Source organism: Mytilus edulis, chromosome 9, assembly GCF_963676685.1.
Source record: "Mytilus edulis chromosome 9, xbMytEdul2.2, whole genome shotgun sequence".
Classification (NCBI taxonomy): Eukaryota; Metazoa; Mollusca; class Bivalvia; order Mytilida; family Mytilidae; genus Mytilus; species Mytilus edulis.
Genome location: NC_092352.1, coordinates 10,786,152 through 10,807,388, shown reverse-complemented (window position 1 = coordinate 10,807,388; position 21,237 = coordinate 10,786,152). Strand labels below are relative to the sequence as shown.

Below are 21,237 nucleotides of genomic sequence, written 5' to 3'. Positions count from 1 at the left end.
TCGTTTGATTTTCATAAAAACCACCTTATACTTGTTAAAACTGTGAGTCCAGACGTCATTCGTCTGTCTTCTGCTTACATAAAGTGTCATTTTCAATTGTTGACAAAAAAAATTTCAATCATTGTCAGAGTTCGTATATCAATAAAAGAGGGATGCAGAATCGACTATTTAATGTAAACTGTCAATTTTTAATTATCTTATTTTTGAAGACTTATACAACTTAAACGGACTTTGGTTGTCGTTTGTTGCTGTGTATCAAATTTATTTTTCGTTCATTGTTTTGTATCTAAATCAGGCCGTTAGATTTCTCAAGCATAACCATCTTGTAATTTTAATGCAATTACTGTTATTATGAAAATCATGTTACACAAAAAGACCAGTGATTCGTAATATTCTTCTGTGCGATATAAAATTGTGAACTCATTCAAGCAATGGTTAAAATTCATATTTTTTCAAATTATCTACAGTTTCGTTCAGTATTAACCTTGAACAGTAATCACTTTTTGAGTGTAGTTTCACCTTGCGATAAGACGTGTCTCGGTACTTGTCTATCCCAAATTCATGTATTTGGTTTTAATGTTATATTTGTTATTCTCGTGGGATTTTGTCTGATGCTTGGTCCGTTTCTGTGTGTGTTACATTTTAGTGTTGTGACGTTGTTCTCCTCTTATATTTAATGCGTTTCCCTCGGATTTAGTTTGTTACCCCGATTTTGTTTTTTGTCCATGGATTTATGAGTTTTGAACAGCGGTATACTACTGTTGCCTTTATGTATTTCGAAGCAATGTTAGACAAGATCGTAATTAAAAAAATACGTTATTATTGGTGTTGGCAGGTTGTTGAGACACACGGTGATCTTTACGCACCATTTTTCTGGAATCAGTAAGAGATTGACATGTTGTATTATAGACACTTGTCTAAAATGTCTTGACAAAATTTTGAAGACTTTACGGTGGGTTCTTGATGTCTGTTGCTTTTTATGTGTCACTAGGTTTCCGTCTTATTCACGCATATAACACAAGTTCGCTTATACACTTTACCAACAACAAAAAAGGAAGTAATATGAGAAACCTCTTGGCAATAATGTTTTCTTTTTTAATTGGAATGGATAGAAATAATTATATTTTCCTAATTCAGTTTATACAACAATGTTGTGTTAAACAAGGCTTAATAACATCACCCATAAACAGCCCGCAAGGTATTACGTATTAAGGCATATTACTTGATTAAAGTAGAAATGATTTTTAGTTCTATGGATTTTGAACAATTATTCAAAAACATTATATATGGTATTATAAAGAAATAGCAACAAATTATTTATGAAAAGTGTTTAATTTGACCTCCCTTTCGCTTTGTTGCATACGTATTTTACAATGTGTTTTCTTTCTCCAATAAGCGATGAAAGGGATGTGGTTATTCTCGTTAATGAAATTATTGATTTACATGTCTACATATAAGATAATTTGCAGTAGAACTATTATACTTCCCACTTCTCAACCACTGATTGTGGAGCTTTGACTAAAGGTAAGCTAATTTTGTTATTGCATGTATCAAACGTTATAACTATTGAATATGATTGTTTTATGCCATATCGTTGATAAAATAATGTATTTTAATAAAATTTAAAAAAAATCACTCTAAACCATCTCTTTTTCGATATCACAATCAGGTTCGACTCTAACCACCACTATCATACCAGACAAGTGAGTGGTTAAGCTAGCTATAAAACAATGTTTAACCCACCATATTCTATATTAGGAAATACATGTACCAAGTCAGTAATATGTCAGTTGTTTTCAATTCTTTTAATGTGTTTGAGCTTTTAACTTTGCCATTTGAAAGAGAACTTTTCATTTTGAATGACAGTTCGACAATTTTGTCGTTTTACTATTTTATATTATTGTGTCAATTATATCTAGAGAAAAAAATTGCTTGTACAAAAAATGCGGCTTTTCGAGCGTTTTTAAACAGCATACTTATTATAGTATACAAATTAAAAAAAAAGTACTTTGTACTGTTGTGAAGAAGTTCAATATACACGAGAATTTACGTGAAAATTTTATTAGTAATGTTTTCAACTCTGTAATGTATAAAACTAAACAGAATGTATTTACCATGTATCTATTCATACTACTTCACATCTTTTTGAACGAGTGCAGTTTTTTTTAAACAAGTTCTTTTTTTTTTCTTTTCAGACATGGCGTCCAATCGTCAGAGATCCGGCAGTCAGGGAGCAGCATCAAATGAGGTACATTATAGAATTGTTGTACTCGGAGCTGCTGGTGTGGGTAAATCATCAATCATATCACAATTTTTATACGAAAGGTTTAATAGTGAATATAAAGAGACAGTAGAGGAATTACACCGAGGACAGTATAACATTGGAGGCATTAAACTGACATTAGATATTCTGGATACTGCTGGACATAGGGAATTTCCCGCCATGAGAAAGTTAGCGATAACGACCAGTGATGCATTTGTTTTAGTGTATGCAGTAACGGACATGACTTCATTTGATGAGGTACAAAAACTACGAGAAGAAATCATATCTCAGCGTGGTAAAGTGCCCATAGTTATAGTGGGAAATAAATCTGATATAAACACTGATGTGCCGACAATCGACACAGAAACAATTGAATCAATAGCTTGTGTAGACTGGGAATCAGGCTTTGTACAGGCTTCAGCTAAGGAAAATACGAACATTGTAGGAATTTTTCAAGAACTGTTACGGCTGTCTAAATTTTCTAATTCATTAAGTCCGGATTTAATTCGGAGACGGATGTCTATGCCAGTTTCATTATCATCGCAATCTCTTGTAAAAAGACAAAGTTGTGTAATATCATGAACTCATTGTTTACTTCCGCTTACGTTTTATATATATATATTCATTTGCAATAATAAAGAATATAAATGCTTATCAGTTTTAGTTTACTATATACCAATACATTAGCATACTATATCAAAGGTAGTGGTAATATTTCTTATTTCAGATATTTAAGCTGAAAACTATATTATGCTGGTAAAAATAAACTGTTTGGTTTATCATTTTACAATACAATACATATAGCATCCAGTTCTATAGTAACATACTACAAATACATAATGCGTGTGCCATGGATTACCCATTTTGCTAAATATTCTAGAACGTTTCTTTAGATTTGGTTGAATGGGAATTTCTTATAGAAAAAAGAAGAACATGAGGTGAATGATGAACATAACAATGCATTTCAATATTGATATTCTTCATAGCCTTGCTAATAAGATTCTTATTTCGTGTGTTATCTTGCGTTATGATAAAAATGTACAAACTATACAGACATTTGTTGAGATGGTTCATACGTGTTTCTCGTTTCTCGTTTTTTATATACATGAAGATTACACCGTTGGTTTTCCCGTTTGAATGGTTTTATACAAGTAATTTTTTGGGGAATACAGATCACATTTGCATCGATTAAGATAAATTATTTGTGTAGGGTTTTGTTTTAAGATCAACAGAAAGAACAACTCTTTTTGATAGTTCATAAGTAGTTATTCAAAATAATTAGATATGTATGACATTCACAGAAAATATTATACCTTTGAGTACAACTGCACCAATACTATTTATTCCTTTCTATGGAATTACAGCTGACGACGTGATTAATCAAGTGACAAATCACACTAATTGTATCAGCACTCAATAATACTCTAGATTAGATTTGCTATGATTTGTTAAGTTAGGTCGTACTGCAACACTGAAATTGTTGTACATGATAACGTTCAATTCATTGATTTGATAATGATATGATTTTAGGTAGATTACACGGGTGAACAATGTCTGTTGACATTTTGACGTTTCATGTCTATTTGGTTTGCTCACCCAAAGTCAATATAATGGAAATACATGTATATATTACTTTCATGCAAGTGGTAGGTTTTGCTGGTTATAAAACCAAGGTAATTCCCTTCATTTTCTCCGGAAAATGACTGTAATAAATCGGGAATATGGCAAGGGGTGTTATACTTGCATGATCACTTCAGTTGATTGATAGCGGGGGTTTTTTAATCAGCTTTTATTGACTTCCTCCTTTTGATTTTTTCTTGCAATTCGGTACCGAATTCCACAGAAAATTCGAAAATTCGAAACGGAAGGTTCCCTATCGAATGTCAAAATCAAAAGCTCAAAGCCATCACATGTAAAAATACAAAATGATATAATCTTTTATAATAATTCTAAATCGTATTATAGCATGCAACTGAAGTTTTAAACGATGACTATACTGTTATTAAATCGAAGAAAATATGATTTCCAATAAAGATGACCGATATGCCTTAATTGAAAAAAAAAAACCATTGCTGGCCTTCGGCTGTTTTCTGCCCTTTCGTCTGGATGATGTCTCTTTGGAACATTCCTCTTTTTCAATCTCATTTTTATCAAAGCGAGGTACAAGTTGCACATCTGATACACCTATAAAAGACGAACACATAACTTAAAGTAAAGATGAAAAAATGTAATGTTGGACAACGAAATCTAAAATCCTCATATATAAAGCGTAAATGATTTCAAGTAAACTTTAAGGTTGGGCATTTTAAATAAACTTATCATAAAATGAAGCATTTACCATGTTCCCCAACAGTAGAAGATGTGATATGATTGTCGATGAGACAACTATTCACAAAAGTTCAAGTGAGGCTGATGTTCATAGATCTATATTTTTAATCTGTTGTGTCGTTATGTTTAGTCGATGTCTCAAATATCCACACCTTCTTAATTCTAAAGCCAACAATTGTTGTAAATAAATATATGTATTCGTTCATTAGAGAGACAATCTAAGAAAGGAAGTAACTCTTGACCACGACCACAAAATATGCTTGATGCGTGATGCAGTTCCTAAAATAGATGAGGTTAGTGTGGACTGATTTCTTTTTATGATCGGACTAAATCGATCGGATATAACATGAGCATAAAAAGAAACAAAAGCTGTCTTATAATAATATAAGACTAATTAGTAATGGAAGTTGTTACAAACAAACAAATTAAACAATGTTATTGCTTCACGCTACATTCTGAAGCAGTAAGTCACATACGATATGCACACCATTTTAAAATTATGAATTAGCCAAGGTCTGATTTGATTGATGGGATAAATAAAGGCAACAGTAGTATACCGCTGTTCAAAACTCATAAATCCATGGACAAAAAACAGAATCGGGGTAACAAACTAAAACTGAGGGAAACGCATTAAATATAAGAGGAGAACAACGACAAAACATTAAAATGTAACACACACACACACACACAAAGAAACGGACTACGCATTAGACAATATCCTATGAGAATAACAAATATAACATCAAAACCAAATACATGAATTTGGGATAGATAAGTAACGTGACACGTCTTATAGTAATGTAAATTCACACTCAAAAATAAGATAAACGACACAACGAAAACACAACGTTAAAATGTAACACACACATAAACGAACTATAATATAATAATGGCCATATTCCTGACTTGGTACAGGACATTTTTAACACAATTAACAAAGAAACACACGAATAATAGCTAACAAAAGGCAACAAGTTTTAAAAATTTTAATACGCCAGAAGTGCATTTTGTCCACACAAGACTTACTAGTGACGCCCAGATACAAAAGTTTGAAAGCCAAAACAAGTACAAAGTTGAACAGCGTCGAGGACCAAAAGTTCAAAAAAAAGGTGCCAAAAGGTACCAGTACATCCCTATTATTTAGAATAATTTATACTTTTGCAAACAGTAAATTTTATAAAATGACTTTACAAAAGATGTACATGATAAAACTATTAATATAACAAGCAATGAAAGACGTGATTTCGATAACGACGATAGGAACATATCCGTTGTCTTCTTTAAAAAAGATATTCTAGCTATAACGGTCAACCAATTCGTGACCATTAACGTCCATAAAATTTTCGAAGGGACGATTTTTGAGCTTCCTGGTAAGCAACACTTTATCATGTGAATCATGACAATACGGACACAATCGATGAATATATGGATATATCATAAAGTCAGATCTATGTAAAAAGATGAGCGCTGTTGCCTGAAGGTAAGTCAAAATTGATACATTGCATTGTACTAAGGTGACGATGAAGCAATTGTAGAATGTTACATCGACGAAGAAAGAGAAAGAGAGTTATCAAGTACAACATTGAATATGCTTGTGGTTGAGTATCAGTTTCGTCAGATATGGTTCGTTTTACATGTTTGAGTTCCCGGGAATATCTGAAATTTACCAATTTGTATTTAAAAGACGTTTAATTTCTTCACTTCAGAAAAAAAACCAAATAATCTAAATTGTTTTTTCGATCCACTTTTAAGCATTTAAATTGACGTAATTTTCAGAAATATTAGCATATTATTGTTACAGCTTGACACTTTACACACGGTTATGTTTCCAATGATGCTGTAAATTTTAATACATTTTGAAATATATTGTTGAAACTCATCTTGGTTTAAAATACATTAAGGTGGAATGGGACCTGCCACTTAACACATATCATGGTAAATAGCATTTCAAGTGTTTCGGTTCTTAAGTTGTTTACCATTCGTTTAATTTGTTTGAACTTGTTTTTGCCATTTGAATTTATAAATGACTTTCTGTTATGAATTTTCCGTTGCGTTCAGGATATTTGTTATATTACTTCTTGTACTATGCATCCTAGGCTTTCGAATATCTACTTTGCTGATTAAGGTAAATCTGGAAGAGAGCTTTGGACGTGAAATATACAAAGGTTGTTTTCAACGTTCTGGTAAATATTCATATGACGAAGAATGTTCTTAAAATGATGACATCCTTTGACAAATGGACTCTGAAAACATTTAGAATGGAATAACTAATGTGAGATTTAGTCAATGATTGCTTTTCTCTTAAATGCACAATTATCGCTTTTCTTGCTATTTATAGATCATTGAAAAGAGAATGTAACAATACAATAATTTGTCAATATACCTCAGGGATTGAAGCTTTATTTTCATTCTGGTTTACCAGTTAGCTGTTTCTGTCATAAACATTAGGAAGTGTAAGATTGATTGTTTCGCACTGATTCGTGTTACCAAAGATGTGATGAATCATAATACCCTCGAGAATCGTCGTTTCAAAGTATTAAAATCATAAACATTAACTATTTCATTATATTTACAAATTTTGTACAGATCGTATGCAATATTTTTTTTTATATATCATGATCATTCAATTAACTAACTATCAATAATATTAACGGCGCCATATCACTGCACTTGATGCGCATATCGCCATTTCATGTCACTTAATGATGTTCAATTTCTTTGAGAATATTTCAAGATAATATCAGTAATGGAAAGACGAAATAATAGTTAATTGAGATAGGTAACCTTAACAAGTAAAACACAAGTATAAGCCAGAGGTTAACACACGAACTTTACATCAAAATATTTGCTTAAAAAGATTGAGACATAAACTTATTTTGAAACCTTTGATAATCTAACCAAAACAATTATAGGAGTATCTAAAGGCAACAGGAGTATACAGGTTTTCAAAACGGTATGTTACCTGAAAAAAAAATCAAAGTGAGATGATACCCGTGAAGGTTAAGCACCCCTGCTATACTAGTGTTTGGAAAACTTAATTTTAATAATTCAGTAATAAGACGACACCAATGAATTAAAATAGAAACTATATTCAAAGCAATTATACAACCTTACGTTCACTCTAGGTTGCTCTGAGTCTATACTTTGATATGTTGAGGAACAAAAGCGTAGCTTAAAAAAGACACTCGTTGAGATAATTGAAATAAAGATAGACCATATTCTTTTCCAGTACCTAAATATAAATACAAAAAAATAAACAGAAATATGTGAATGCGTGTCATAGAACTTTTCTAGTGATCAGTAGAAAATGAACTGCGTTATCTTTTGATTACACCAACACTAAATAAAGTAGTTATTTGTAGACCTATGGTAATGGTATTTCACATCCAATCTTTTATGGTAATATTCTATACACAGTACAAACATATCGTCATTAACCTCAAAAGCTAACCAAACCTTTAAACAAACTTATTTAGAAGGGATACAGTTACGAAACTTTTGTCAAGTCATTAAAGAGGGATCTTTTTAAATAAACAACTCATAGGGTCTTTGCATCCGTAATAAACACTTTTATTCTTAAATCAGTTGTTGGCATGACCAAGTTTATATTTTTCTAATGTATTTTATGATTGTATGATACTAAACCGCTAACGGTAGGGTTTATGCAAATTTTATTTGACGAAGAGTGTAAGTAGTCCCCTGGTAATGTATGTATCATACTGCTACATAGTCTGACATAAGACTCGGACATCTTTTCAACTGAATTTTACTGTGCATATTGCTGTGTGTTTGTTTATTCTATATTGCCTAGACGCACAGGGGAGGGTTGAAATCTCACGAAAATGTTTAGTCCCGCCCACTTTTGCGCCTGTCCCAAGTCCTGATCAACTTGACATTGTTAGTCTTGTATGGTTTTTTTTCATCTTTTGTTCAATTACTTGTATTTGTTACGGAGTTAAGTGTTACATCCATTTTCGCTGAACTAAATCACATTTGAGTTTTTGGGTCAGCTGAAGCCCGCCTCCGGGTCGTAATTGTTTTCGCTATCATGAATACCCATCGGTTGCCTTTGGTTGTTTGCTCTTTGGTCGGATTGTTTTCTATTTGAAACATTGTCTATTTCCATTCTCAATTTTATAAATGGTATTTGTATCTTGAGAAACTTAGAGGTAAATGACCATGTGCTAATCATATTTGAGTTTTCAAAGATAAACATTCCAAAGTAAAGAAATTACTAAAAATAAGCTTTAATTTACCCAAACTAATGTTATTAATGGCCAAAAACAACAGAAAGGAGGACTTGGTGGTTTAATCGGAACAGCATTTTAATTCCCTTTTTTTCAGTGTGTCACTTTAGAATTATGTTGTCATTTACAGTTTAATATCCCTTTGAACCAGGGGTATGTCAAAGAACGTCTCGTCCTTTTTCTAAAAAAAAGTTCATCGGAAGGTACCAAGACCTTGTTGATAAATATTCCGTATCAACTTCACAAATAATACACCATGGTCTTAATGTATAGATTATGCGTACTGATGTTGTTTATCATCTTAACAACGTGTTTTATAGTTCTTTCATTTGTCTTTGTTCTATTATTAATATTACTTTTACTGTTGAATGGTTTTATGTGATATCCGTTTGACGTGGCTCGGTACTTATACATCTCGTCAATGTGTTTGTATTGCCTTTCATTTTTTTTTGTGGTGTGTTTTGTATATACGACTTTATGTATTTCTTTGGTTCTTATAACGTGACTCTACATTAAAAGATCCCGTCAGTATGATTTTCTATTTTATGTCATTATGATATATTTCTATTATGAATTACAATATACGTTGAACCACAAACGTCAAAATAATTCAATCGCGTAGTGAATTAACTATTTGTGGATTCTTATAAATTCTATATATAACGTTTGGACTATTTTAAATCGCGGTCTATTTCTGAAATTTATTCTTACATACTTTTGATTTTTTAACCCTGTATGCTAACATTGCCTAGGTATTTTTTTTAAAATTGTTTGTATGCAAATTGAACGACAAATATATGTGACGTATAAAATTTTCTGACGTCCGACACACAAATCAATGAATGTGTATGTAGATAGATGTTTTTGTGTTCTGTTAAATTGTTCCTTTTAAAATTGTTATACGATGATGACTGATGTACCCATATTTTGACTATTTTATTTATTGTGTCTGTTTAGTTAACGCATCAATGTAAATATAACGGAATTTGATGAGACTGTCATCAAAGTGAGAGGGTTAGCGCTATAAAACCAGGTTTATATGACAGTTCTTGTCCATTCGGTTTTGATGTGTTTTGTTATTTGATTTTGCTATGTGATTATGGACTTTCCGAATTGATTTTCCTCTAAGTTAAGTATTTTTGTGATTTTTCTTTTTGATATCTATCATCCACCTTTCTATTCGAGCAGGTTGACCATTTGACGATTTACTTTTTCCATTTTCTTTTCCTAATGTCTTCGTTCTTATCAGCGCTTATATTATATCAATAATCACAGAGTACAATTTAACTACTTCCCGATTTGAGCTTTTCTCAGGCAAAGAGGAAGAGCCAATTATTTCCAGCATTTATATCACCATAGAGTCATTTTCAGTCTTTCAACCTTTACTGACAGTCTCAGTATATAAGTGCTTTAACAACATATGGTTTCCTTCTCGTCATTATATAACTTAGTTATAAATTCTATAAGCGAGATCAGAAACTTTGATAGATCATTGCAATTTTGACTTCTTATATAAAAGGTACAAGAAGGTTATTCTAAATTGTTAATAAATGAAGGCAAGATATATCGACTTTCAGATACAACTTTTTCATATTTGAACTTTCTGTATTCTGGAACAGACACGTCTTGTCGATTTTGATGATTTGTTTCATTTATGCATTCAATAGTTTCATCCCACCCTTTAGATCTAGATTTGTTTTCATCTAAGTGATTTTTTTCATTATTTCATAAATGATTTGGCTTGTAGTTTAGATTAGGTAATTACATAACGGTCAACCAATTTTAGCTCTTTTTTGGAGTCCGTTCGATTAACACAATATTCATATTTACTTCGTTTTATCAATGATAAACTACAGTTGCCTTAATCTAAATTTGGTATTTTTACATGTCAGTTAGTAAGTTAGTTGCAAATCCGTCTTATAATTCATAAAACAGACTTTAGAGTGAACCAGCATGTTAATGTGCACTGCGAATCAATATTTTAGCAATCCTATAAAAGCACACAATGATGCATCATAAACCTATTAGCTGAATTACACAATTATGATTTCAACTATATATTCATTTCAATGAATGAAAATCGGTTTTGATTACTTATGTGCTAATTTGTTTCGTTTTAATATTCATTTACATATGTGTTCCTATTAAGCGTATTATTTTTCTTCGTGACTTCGGTACAGAGAACCGGGCTTAATTTTCAATAAACAACATTATAACGACTACTGCTGTACATGGAAATTCGTGAATCAAATTTAATAAAGGGCATACTGAAAAGAAAATACAAAACGACTGATGAAAATTAACCAGGTAAACTAAATCAAACACAAGCTTATATAAAGAAGATTCATTGAGGAAATCTGTCATACTTTGCCGTCAATTTAGGGCTAAAATGTATACTGTTAATTATGGCTTTCTACCCACTCCTTGCATAATCTCTTATGGAAATGTTACAGACAGAATCAATATGAGTTGCTCTTTTTGTAATGAAACATATAAGAAATAACATAAATCACAAAAACATCTCTGTTCAAATGCTTTACATGCTTCTTATTATTTTTAGAAGCTAAAGTTAACTAACAAAGAAATTCAATGACTAATATTTGTGTAGATCCAAAACCTTATACAAACATTAAAGAGCTGATAAATCCTAAACGGACCAATAGTATAGCCATACTTTTGGTAGGAAATAATTTCAATGCATAATGGAGATACATTCGTAATTACAAATGACATCTGATTTTTACAACTGCAAATTTCATTGATAATACAAAAACAAATTAAAAAGACATAAATCACGTGCTTCTGTGTACAATTCACTGGTAGAGGTATAAACGCAGTAATAGTAACTGAAAAGTCGTTATCAACTTAACCATGACAAATTCTGTAATAAACTATATACATGATATATTTTTAAGAAGATAACTTACTTGGTTTAAATTGGTTTATAAATCCGAAAATGCATGTCTGTTCCGAAACATTGAAATACTGTGTTTTTGAATACCCAAGGGACTAACATTTTACCAGCAGACGTCATTTACTGTAATGACCGTAGATATTTCTGTTACTCCTAAGTGGTTATTAAATCAATTTTTTTGTAAACGAAACGAGCGTCTGGCGTATTAAATCATAAGCCTGGTACCTTTGATAACTATTTACTCCTTTTTTGAATGTTGAAAATCAATTACATTTGCAATAAATTACATGTAAGACAAATAAACATATTGAAAATATATGGAAAAGTTACGTTACCTATCATTAAAAGTTAAAGTTTCTAAGATTCAGACTTTTCAATGATGTTTTAAGATAACAACGACCGATTAAGTCTATAATTCATGTACTAATACAAGAAACAATATGTCATTTAGATTTCAAAGTAGATGTGAAAACTTTCATTTACGTATATTACAATCACCATAACCGGTCATATATCTGTTGTTGGAATAGACCAAAGCTTTTAAACAATGGTTTTTGTTTCATTAAAAAAATGTATGTTGTATCATCAACTCAGCCGTCAGCACTTCGGTAATGACATTATTTAGACCTATTTGAAATTGTCCGTTTTAAAATCCAGAAATGACAGAGAAATTCAGGTTTCAACTCCTTCAGCAAAAGTTAACCTTCATTTTTTTCATTTAGAAGATGTTGTAATGCGTAAAACTTACATCTTTCCGTCTGCTCGATAGATGCCTTGTTAAAGTCAAAAGGAAAAGTGAGATATTATTACTTTTGGTTCCTTAAAAATCTAGATTTTAAAAACGTGATATATATCTAACAACTTAAGAATTCATAAAAATCTGTAAGATATCAGTCCTTTAACTTTTGGATTTTGTTTAATATACAAATAAAATGCTATGAATTTGAAACTATTGAAAAAAAAAAACGTTATATGATACACGTCTATACAGTCAGGATTCTTCTGCATAGCATTATTTCCCCATTTCGCCACCTAGTTTGTTACAATCTTGAAAATTGAAGCCATTGTAAAGATGACGGGTTGTCAATTTAGCTCCTGAAAACCGATAAATTTATCTTTATACGACAGTTGTATTTTTAAAGACAAAAGTATGTACTAGCTTTAAGACATCATTGTATGTACTTTTTGTTCTTTTGTCTTCTTAAAACTTTTGTCTTTGTTGTCAGAGGGAGAAAACAAACGCATTTTTTGGTTGAAGTTCAACATTTCAAAATTCGATTCTCAACCACAAATAAATCTAAAAAGAAATCTTTTCAAATGTTGCGTGGAAGGGAAGAATCGTTATTTTCATTGAAGTCGTATAAAAATCTGAGATAAAAAAAAAACGCGCACATACACACCCTCACTCACAAAACGCACACGAATATAGGTATACTTTTAAATATTCAAAGGTAAAGTCTGTCGTCAAAGGCTTGCAGTAAAATGTAAAGGGGGAATACAAGTAAGAAATAAACCTCAAATTTTAACATTTTGTTCTGATGATACATTCGTTAGTTGACCATCATTGCATCATTAGTACTTTGAGTGTTTAATGTTATTGTATTAACATATGTATAATATATAGAAATAATGGAATCTCAAACGAGATTATGCATCAAATATTTTGGATTTGTACGTTTTCAAGACAAAACAGTCAACTAAAACACGCCTGAACATAACAGAAGTACCCGACTTTCTCAATTAGATGAGCTAATTATCAATTCTTATGATTATCCTAAAGGCTGTTCGCCGGGACAGTGATGCAAATTAAACTACAGAACAAAACAAACATTGACCTACAACAATAGCAAACGCCATCATCATTGCAACGGACTGTAATTACAATAACAAGAGTGCACACACTGAAATGTCTCGTCTTCTTTACTATTCATTGATATTATGTTGATAGTCCTGTGTATAAAGCTTTATTACAACTGTCACATAAACTTAACATTAATCAAGATAGCTAAACAAAGACCAATGAACCATGAAAATGAGGTCAAGGTCAGATGAACCATGCCAGGCAGACATGTACAGCTAACAAAGCTTCCATACAACAAATATAGTTAACCTACTACTTATAGTTTAAGAAAAATAGACCAAAACACAAAAACTTAACACTGAGCAATGAACCGTGCAATTGAGGTCATGCGGGACTGACATATAGATCATAATATATTTCCATACACCAAATATAGTTCACCTTTGGTATATATTATTAGATAAAAAGACCAAAACTTATAGACTTAAATTTGACCACTGAACCATGAAAATGCAGTCAAGGTCAGATGACATCTGCCCGCTAGACATGTACACCTTACAATTATTCCATACAACAAATATAGTAGACCTATTGAATAAAGTATGAGAAAAACAGACCAAAACACAAAAACTTAATGGACTTGACCACCAAAACTTAACCTTGTTCACTGAGCCATGAAATGAGGTCGAGGTCAAGTGAAAACTGTCTGACGGGCATGAGGACCTTGCAAGGTACGTACATACCAAAAATAGTTATCCTATTACTTATAATAAGAAAGAATTCAAGTTGACAACATTACAAAAAATCTGCTTTTTTTCAAGTGGTCACTGAACCATGAAAATGAGGTCAAGGTCAGATGACACCTGCCAGTTGGACATGTACACCTTACAATCATTCCATACAACAAATATAGTAGACCGATTGCATAAAGTATGAGAAAAACAGACCAAAACACAAAAACTTAACTATAACCACTGAACCATGAAAATGAGGTCAAGGTCAGATGACATCTGCCCGCTAGACATGTACACCTTACAATCATTCCATACAACAAATATAGTAGACCTATTGCATAAAGTATGAGAAAAACAGACCAAAACACAAAAACTTAACTATAACCACAGAACCATGAAAATGAGGTCAAGGTCAGATGACTCCTGCCAGTTTGACATGTACACCTTCCAGTCCTTCCATACACCAAATATACTAGCCCTATTGCTTATAGTATCTGAGATATGGACTTGACCACCAAAACTTAACCTTGTTCACTGATCCATGAAATGAGGTCGAGGTCAAGTGAAAACTGTCTGACGGGCATGAAAACCTTGCAAGGTACACACATACCAAATATAGTTATCCTATTACTTATAATAAGAGAGAATTTAACGTTACGAAAATTCTGAACTTTTTTTTCAAGTGGTCACTGAACCATGAAAATGAGGTCAAGGACATTGGACATGTGACTGACGGAAACTTCGTAACATGAGGCATCTATATACCAAGTATGAAGCATCAAGCTCTTTCACCTTCTAAAATATAAACGTTTAAAGAAGTTAGCTAATACCGCCGCCGCTGCCGCCGGATCACTATCAAAAGTTGCAGGCTCGACAAAAACGTGTATATAAGATGCAAACAATCATAAATTAAGACGCTACATTTAAATATGAAAGAAAATAGAAACAGTTGTGAACATTTCAAATTCACCAACTTGGACATTTTCACCTAGTCTTAAAAAGATTTCAATATCTTTTGTTGAATTGCACCTGCTTATCAGCCTTTCTTACTATAATATAACTAAAAGAGTCTTTTTAAAATAAGTCTTAACTTGGTTGGTGCTATTTGCAGATGGGGTTAAAATCCGGTCTTGTTTATTGTATTTCATTTTACTTTTTTTCAAATGAACTTCGGTCCGCTTGCCCTTCAGAGGAATGAACAGACTGGTTATGTTTTATTTGTATAAGAAATGATGACTTAAAAGCTGTAACAAACAGATATTTCTGAGTTAAGGGAATTTTATGTCTTCTTGTCTGATAGTGAACATATATTGTACTAGGTCATCGTTCAACCGAGGACATTGCCGATTGTAAGTTTGATAAGATTTTCTTACAGAATTTAACACAGCAGGTGTGGCCTATTTTCAATTCAGTAACTACTTTATGATTAGTATATAATGCAATTGTTCAATTCTATTCTTGATATTAAGAAATACATTTATTAATTAATTCTACAGTTATAATGTGGAGAAATTGTTTTTATTAATTAAATTGGGATGTTATTGCTGTAAAATCACTTATTCAGGCCCGATCTGAAAGAACATACCCGAAAGTAGTACATATTAAAACAAAATGGGTGTTACTTCCAAAATATGTAGAATATGTTGATATTTTTTGTTTCAAATGAAAGCATGAATGCATCGTTATCATTGTAAAACATTTGGACATAAGATTTTGAATATCTGAAAGAGATGTAAGAAATTAGTAAAAAAAAAAAGGATACCTTTTGCATTTTTCTCAGATCTGAAATAACGAATATCCATTCCAATAAAAAAGGTCATAGTTGATGTAACAATCATGTTTAATTTACTTTTTTGTAGATGAACATTCCTGTTTATGGGAAATATCAGCTCTTAAATGCAAAAATGAGGTATCTAATCCTGTTTTGGTCATGCAACATACAAACAATTAAGTTAACCGGAATCTCCTATTTTTGTAATATTTTGGGATATAAATCAGTAAAATACGTATCTTAGGACTTGTTGTTTATAGTAAAAGAAAAAGGAGCTCTTTGTCAACAATTCTCTGAATTTTCATTTTTTATTCTTTTTTCCTTTTTTAACAGTTTATAATTAAGCCAATTGGTGTATTCTCGTATACTCATTTTATGCGCAATTTTAACCAGTTTTGCAAGTTGTCCATCTGAGGTATACATAAATTACTCCTAATAATCCATGTTATACCGCGGAAATATAGTTTAAACAAAAAGTGTCCCTTTTCCAATTTGAAGAAGTAAGGGGGACAGTATTATAAACAATGTCTTATGTCTGGACTGAAAATTATAATTATATTAACAATCACTGATTCAAATATGACATATTAGATAAAAATTTATTTCCCAATAAAAAGTAACAAATACGAATAATTGGTGATAATAATAAAATCAAAGCGCGAAAGCGCTGTAAAGGCAGTTAATTACAGGTTGTGTGTATTTCTAGTCCAGTTATATCATTATCTTCCATAGAACAGAGGTGGGTTTGTAGTATTTAAGATTTAGAGTTCTCTTGTACCTAGTTCAACTATATCTATAGTCTACTGTTTACAGTATATTTTCTGTACCTCGCCATGAAATGCATTTTTAAGACATAATAACTTTTCCTTTTTAATGTAAATAAAACTATTTTTAATTATTGATTATATACACATATTCAATTACTCCTATCCTATGAAAAATAATTCACAAAGATTGACTAGTCTCCGTTCTGTGTGTATTGCTAGAACATCAAGTAACATAATGGTTAATGTACATAGTAACATGTCAACTCTTTTGAAGACAGAACTTTTTTTTAAATTCTCCCTCCAAGCAAAATTATTTTTCAGTATAAACATGATAAAGTTATCTACCTGCATTAATGACCTAGAGACTCTCAAGAGCCTGTGTCGCTCACCTTGGACGGTCTATGTGCATATTAAACAACGGACACATATAAAATGACAAAATTGTGTTTTTGATGATGGGGATGTGTTTGTAGATCTTTCTTTACTGAACATTCTTGGTGCTACAATTATCTCTATCTATAATAAACATGGCCCAGTATTTACAGTTGAAAATATTTTTTAAAAATTAACAAAAAATACAAAAATTTATGAAAATTGTTAAAAATTGACTATAAAGGGCAATAACTCTTTAAGGGGTCAACTTAAAATTTTGGTCATATTGACTTATTTGTAGATCTTACTTTGCAGAACATTATTGCTGTTTACAGTTTATCTCTATCTATAATAATATTTAAGATAATAACCAAACTCTGCAAAATTTCCTTCAAATTACTAATTTGGGGGCAGCAATCCATCAACGGGTTGTCGACCCCAAGGGTGACTGGGGTATAGAAATATGGTCACTTGGTCTTCTCCCGACCGGCAGTAAAACGCTTGCCGAAGTGGGGCGTCCGTTTGGCTGTGCGGGATGTATCAAGTTCGCAGTCACGTCCGTCAGAAGGGGACGTTAAATCCGATGCCTCGTGTAAAGAGAGTGCCACGCTCTTTGCACGTTAAGAACCCTTGCAACAACTCTTTGAGGGGTCCGTAGGTGGCCTGTTGCAAGGCAAAATTTCTGTCCCTATCCAATATACCCTCATTTTCCAGTGGCAGTCCAAATTTCCCCGACCATCATCCTAGATGGCCTCTATTACAACAACCTACCTATTGTATTTATTGTGAACTTGTTCTCGTCCTGAATATGCATGAAATATTTGCCACTGGACGTTAAGCAACCAACAATCAATCAATCAATCAACGGGTTGTCAGATTTGTCTGAAAATTCCTGGGCAGATAGATCTTCACTGAAGAGACAATTTCACCCTATGTCAGATTTGCTCTAAATGCTTTAGTTTCAGAGTTATAAGCCAAAATCTACATTTTACCTGTATGTTCTATTTTTGGCCATAGTGGCCATCTCGGTTGGTTGACTGGGTCTAACCACACATTTTTTAAATTAGATACCGCAATGATGATTTTGGCTAAGTTTGGTTAAATTTGGCACAGTAGTTTCAGAGAAGATTTTTTGTAAAAGTTTATGGACGACGAAACCAAGTGATGAGTCAGGTCAGGTGAGCTAAAAAGGAGTTTTTAATCAAGGTAACAATGACATCTGGTGGCCATAAAAGCTGTCTCATTAGCATTTTAACCACTTCCCATATTTGCTTTTAAGACAATAGAAGAAAATTATTCAATGCAAAAACAAAACTTACTTGTAAATATGAAATTCTCTTTACAGTATGAGTTTTTCTCATTGTTGGAGAATGTACAGTAGTACAGTCCTGTAACTGCTTATACCCATTTCTTATCCCCTTTAGTTTGATAAACTCACAGAATATCATATATTTACATTGTGCCACATCTCCTTATTTTTATATGCATTACAATAACATGAACAATTGTAATTCAAATCTATATATCAAAGCAAAATGAATTTCACTAATTTCATTCATGCATCCTTTGGAAAAATATAAGTTCTAAAATGACACAATATATGTTTATTTATATAAAAATAATATTTAGTTTTCGACTCTTAACAGGTATAAACAAGAATGTGTCCCCAGTACACAAATGCCCCACTCGCACTATCATTTTCCATGTTCAGTGGACCGTGACATTGGGGTAAAAACTCTAATTTGGCATTGAAATTAAAAAGATCATATCATAGGAAACATGTGTACCAAGTTTGAAGTCGATTGGACTTCAACTTCATCAAAAACTACCTTGACCAAAAACTTTAACCTGAAGAGGGACAGACGGACGGACGAACAGACGAACGGACGCACAGACCAGAAAACATAATGCCCCCCTACTATCGTAGGTGGGGCATAAAAATGCACAGCTGTGTCATGATTTGTGAAATCTGTGCTGAAAACATAGGCATTTATGGTGTTTGAGTAATTCCATCTGTGAAGCTCAACATTAGCTCGTCAGTTGGTGGTGGACAGTTATAAATCTTTCCTGCAGGATGAATGTACATCTGTTCAGGAAAACCAATTTCACAAATCAAAACTTTCCTCTAGATTTCTCCTACAATATTCATCAAGTTTAGTTCTTTTGGTTTAACGGGACACCGTCCTGATTTTTAATTTTGTAAACCATTCAGTCTCTTGCTTACAAATGGTGCATGAAAATAGGATGGGAATGCATGGCAGTAGACAAGTCTCTATAAAGTGGGTATGTGCCCTGAAAAAAGTTTTATAACATTAGCTTTTTTGAAACTTGTGAAAGACTTGTGCAACACACATACCTAAATAACTATAACATAGGTGGAGAGCATCATTCATGTCAATGTTTTGTTCCTGTTTACATTGTCATTGATATTTTTCAAGAAAGCCCGAGGCATAGCTCATGAATTCTTGTCATTACAACCGAAATTTACATAATTACTGCTAAAATAATTATCAGTATAATATATCTCTTGTAGAAAAACCATACAATTGTAGTATTAACCAAAAAATGTCAAACAGATGATATTGAATCGTAATCCCAAAGTTATGACGTCTTGAATTCACCCCCCTTTTTATTCTAAAACGATAATTGCGGTTGCAAACAGACTTTGGTTTACTTGCATGGCGATTATATAAATAACAGTATATATTTCTTAACGAAAATAAAGTTTTACCATGAATAGTTTCCTGAACGTAGTCGTTTTCAGTAAAATGTGCCTTGCAAACAACAGCTGATTGATATGGGTTCTACGATTGCATCGCACATGACAATCTACGTTTGAGCCATGGCGTTGATCCAACTTTTCCTTCTTATTAAGTCATTTAGAAATGCAAGTCCTCCTCTTAAATGACACTCAGGTACACACCAACAAGGACTAGGCATCGTTAATTGTGTGATTGTTTTGCAGTGCAAAAACGGAAGTTAAGGACGGAACTGACTGGTCTCACTAATAAGAGACAAGAAGAATTTTAGAGACAAACAGCGACAAGAAGTTTAATTTAGTGACGAAGCGACAATAACTAACAAGGGACAAGCGAATCGTAATTCTCTCACGAGGCTATTCTCATTTGATGTGATAGGGTGAAGCTACACCTATCAAATATGTCCCTATGAAAAAGAAGAATTTCACTGTTAGAAAGGAAATGATATTGCATGGTTTTGATTCAATAAATTCTTTAAAAGGAAATTGATTTTTTTTTGTTTTGATGGCCAATATTTAGCGTGTGCATAAAATATATTTTTTTTATATCTAATAAAAACTAATCCCTTTCTTCTTAATAAAAACATATTTTTATCTATCAATGTACAGTAATATAAAAAAATGTTTTATAACCGCCCCTATAATAAAAAATAATGCATGTTTTTTTTAATATCTATGGGGAATAAGTTGTTGCAATGACATTTTTTTATTTATGTATAGTCGCTATATAGTCTTCTTGACGCTTCTTCTCGCTAAATTAATTATATTGTCGCTTCTTATCGCTAATTTAATTTTATTGTCGCTTCTTATCACTTTTTGACGCTTCTTGTCTTTAATTAGTGGAACCCTATTCAGGAACGATAATTTCATATTTTACATAACTGAGACCGAAATAACTATAACGTCATACGGCTTCACGAACAGAAGAAATACTTTAAATTGTATATTATGCAATATAATTCACGGTCAGTCGACTTTTAATTATAATATCATGTTATATCAACGATTGAAATGATTTTAAAATATCTTTAGATCGCAAATAGTACTCGAAATTGAACGGACCTCTTTCCACACGGAATTCGAATAATGATAGTTTGTAATCAGATTGACTGCTTATAATGCAAAAGACACATTAATAAACAGATTTTTAAAACGAACAATACACACTGATCGTTTCTTTATTTCCCAATGTAAATGAAAGGAACAAAAACCAATACATACCACAAAAAGTAGAGGAGAAATTTAAACATTTCCGGATCTATTTCTTGCAAAATGACCCCCA

General features: G+C 32.1%; 1 long non-coding RNA gene and 1 pseudogene across 1 annotated transcript; one reads left to right on the top strand and one right to left on the bottom strand.

The window, feature by feature from the left end:
* Positions 1–1,483: 1,483 nt before the first annotated feature.
* Positions 1,484–2,915, top strand: LOC139490260 (GTP-binding protein Rhes pseudogene; annotated as a pseudogene).
* Positions 2,916–18,976: 16,061 nt separating this feature from the next.
* Positions 18,977–20,868, bottom strand: LOC139487626 (uncharacterized). The gene is made up of 2 exons (XR_011655846.1): positions 19,929–20,868; positions 18,977–19,489 (listed from the first exon to the last, which is right to left on the bottom strand). It is a non-coding gene; the product is annotated as an uncharacterized lncRNA (long non-coding RNA).
* Between the last annotated feature and the right edge of the window lie 369 nt (positions 20,869–21,237).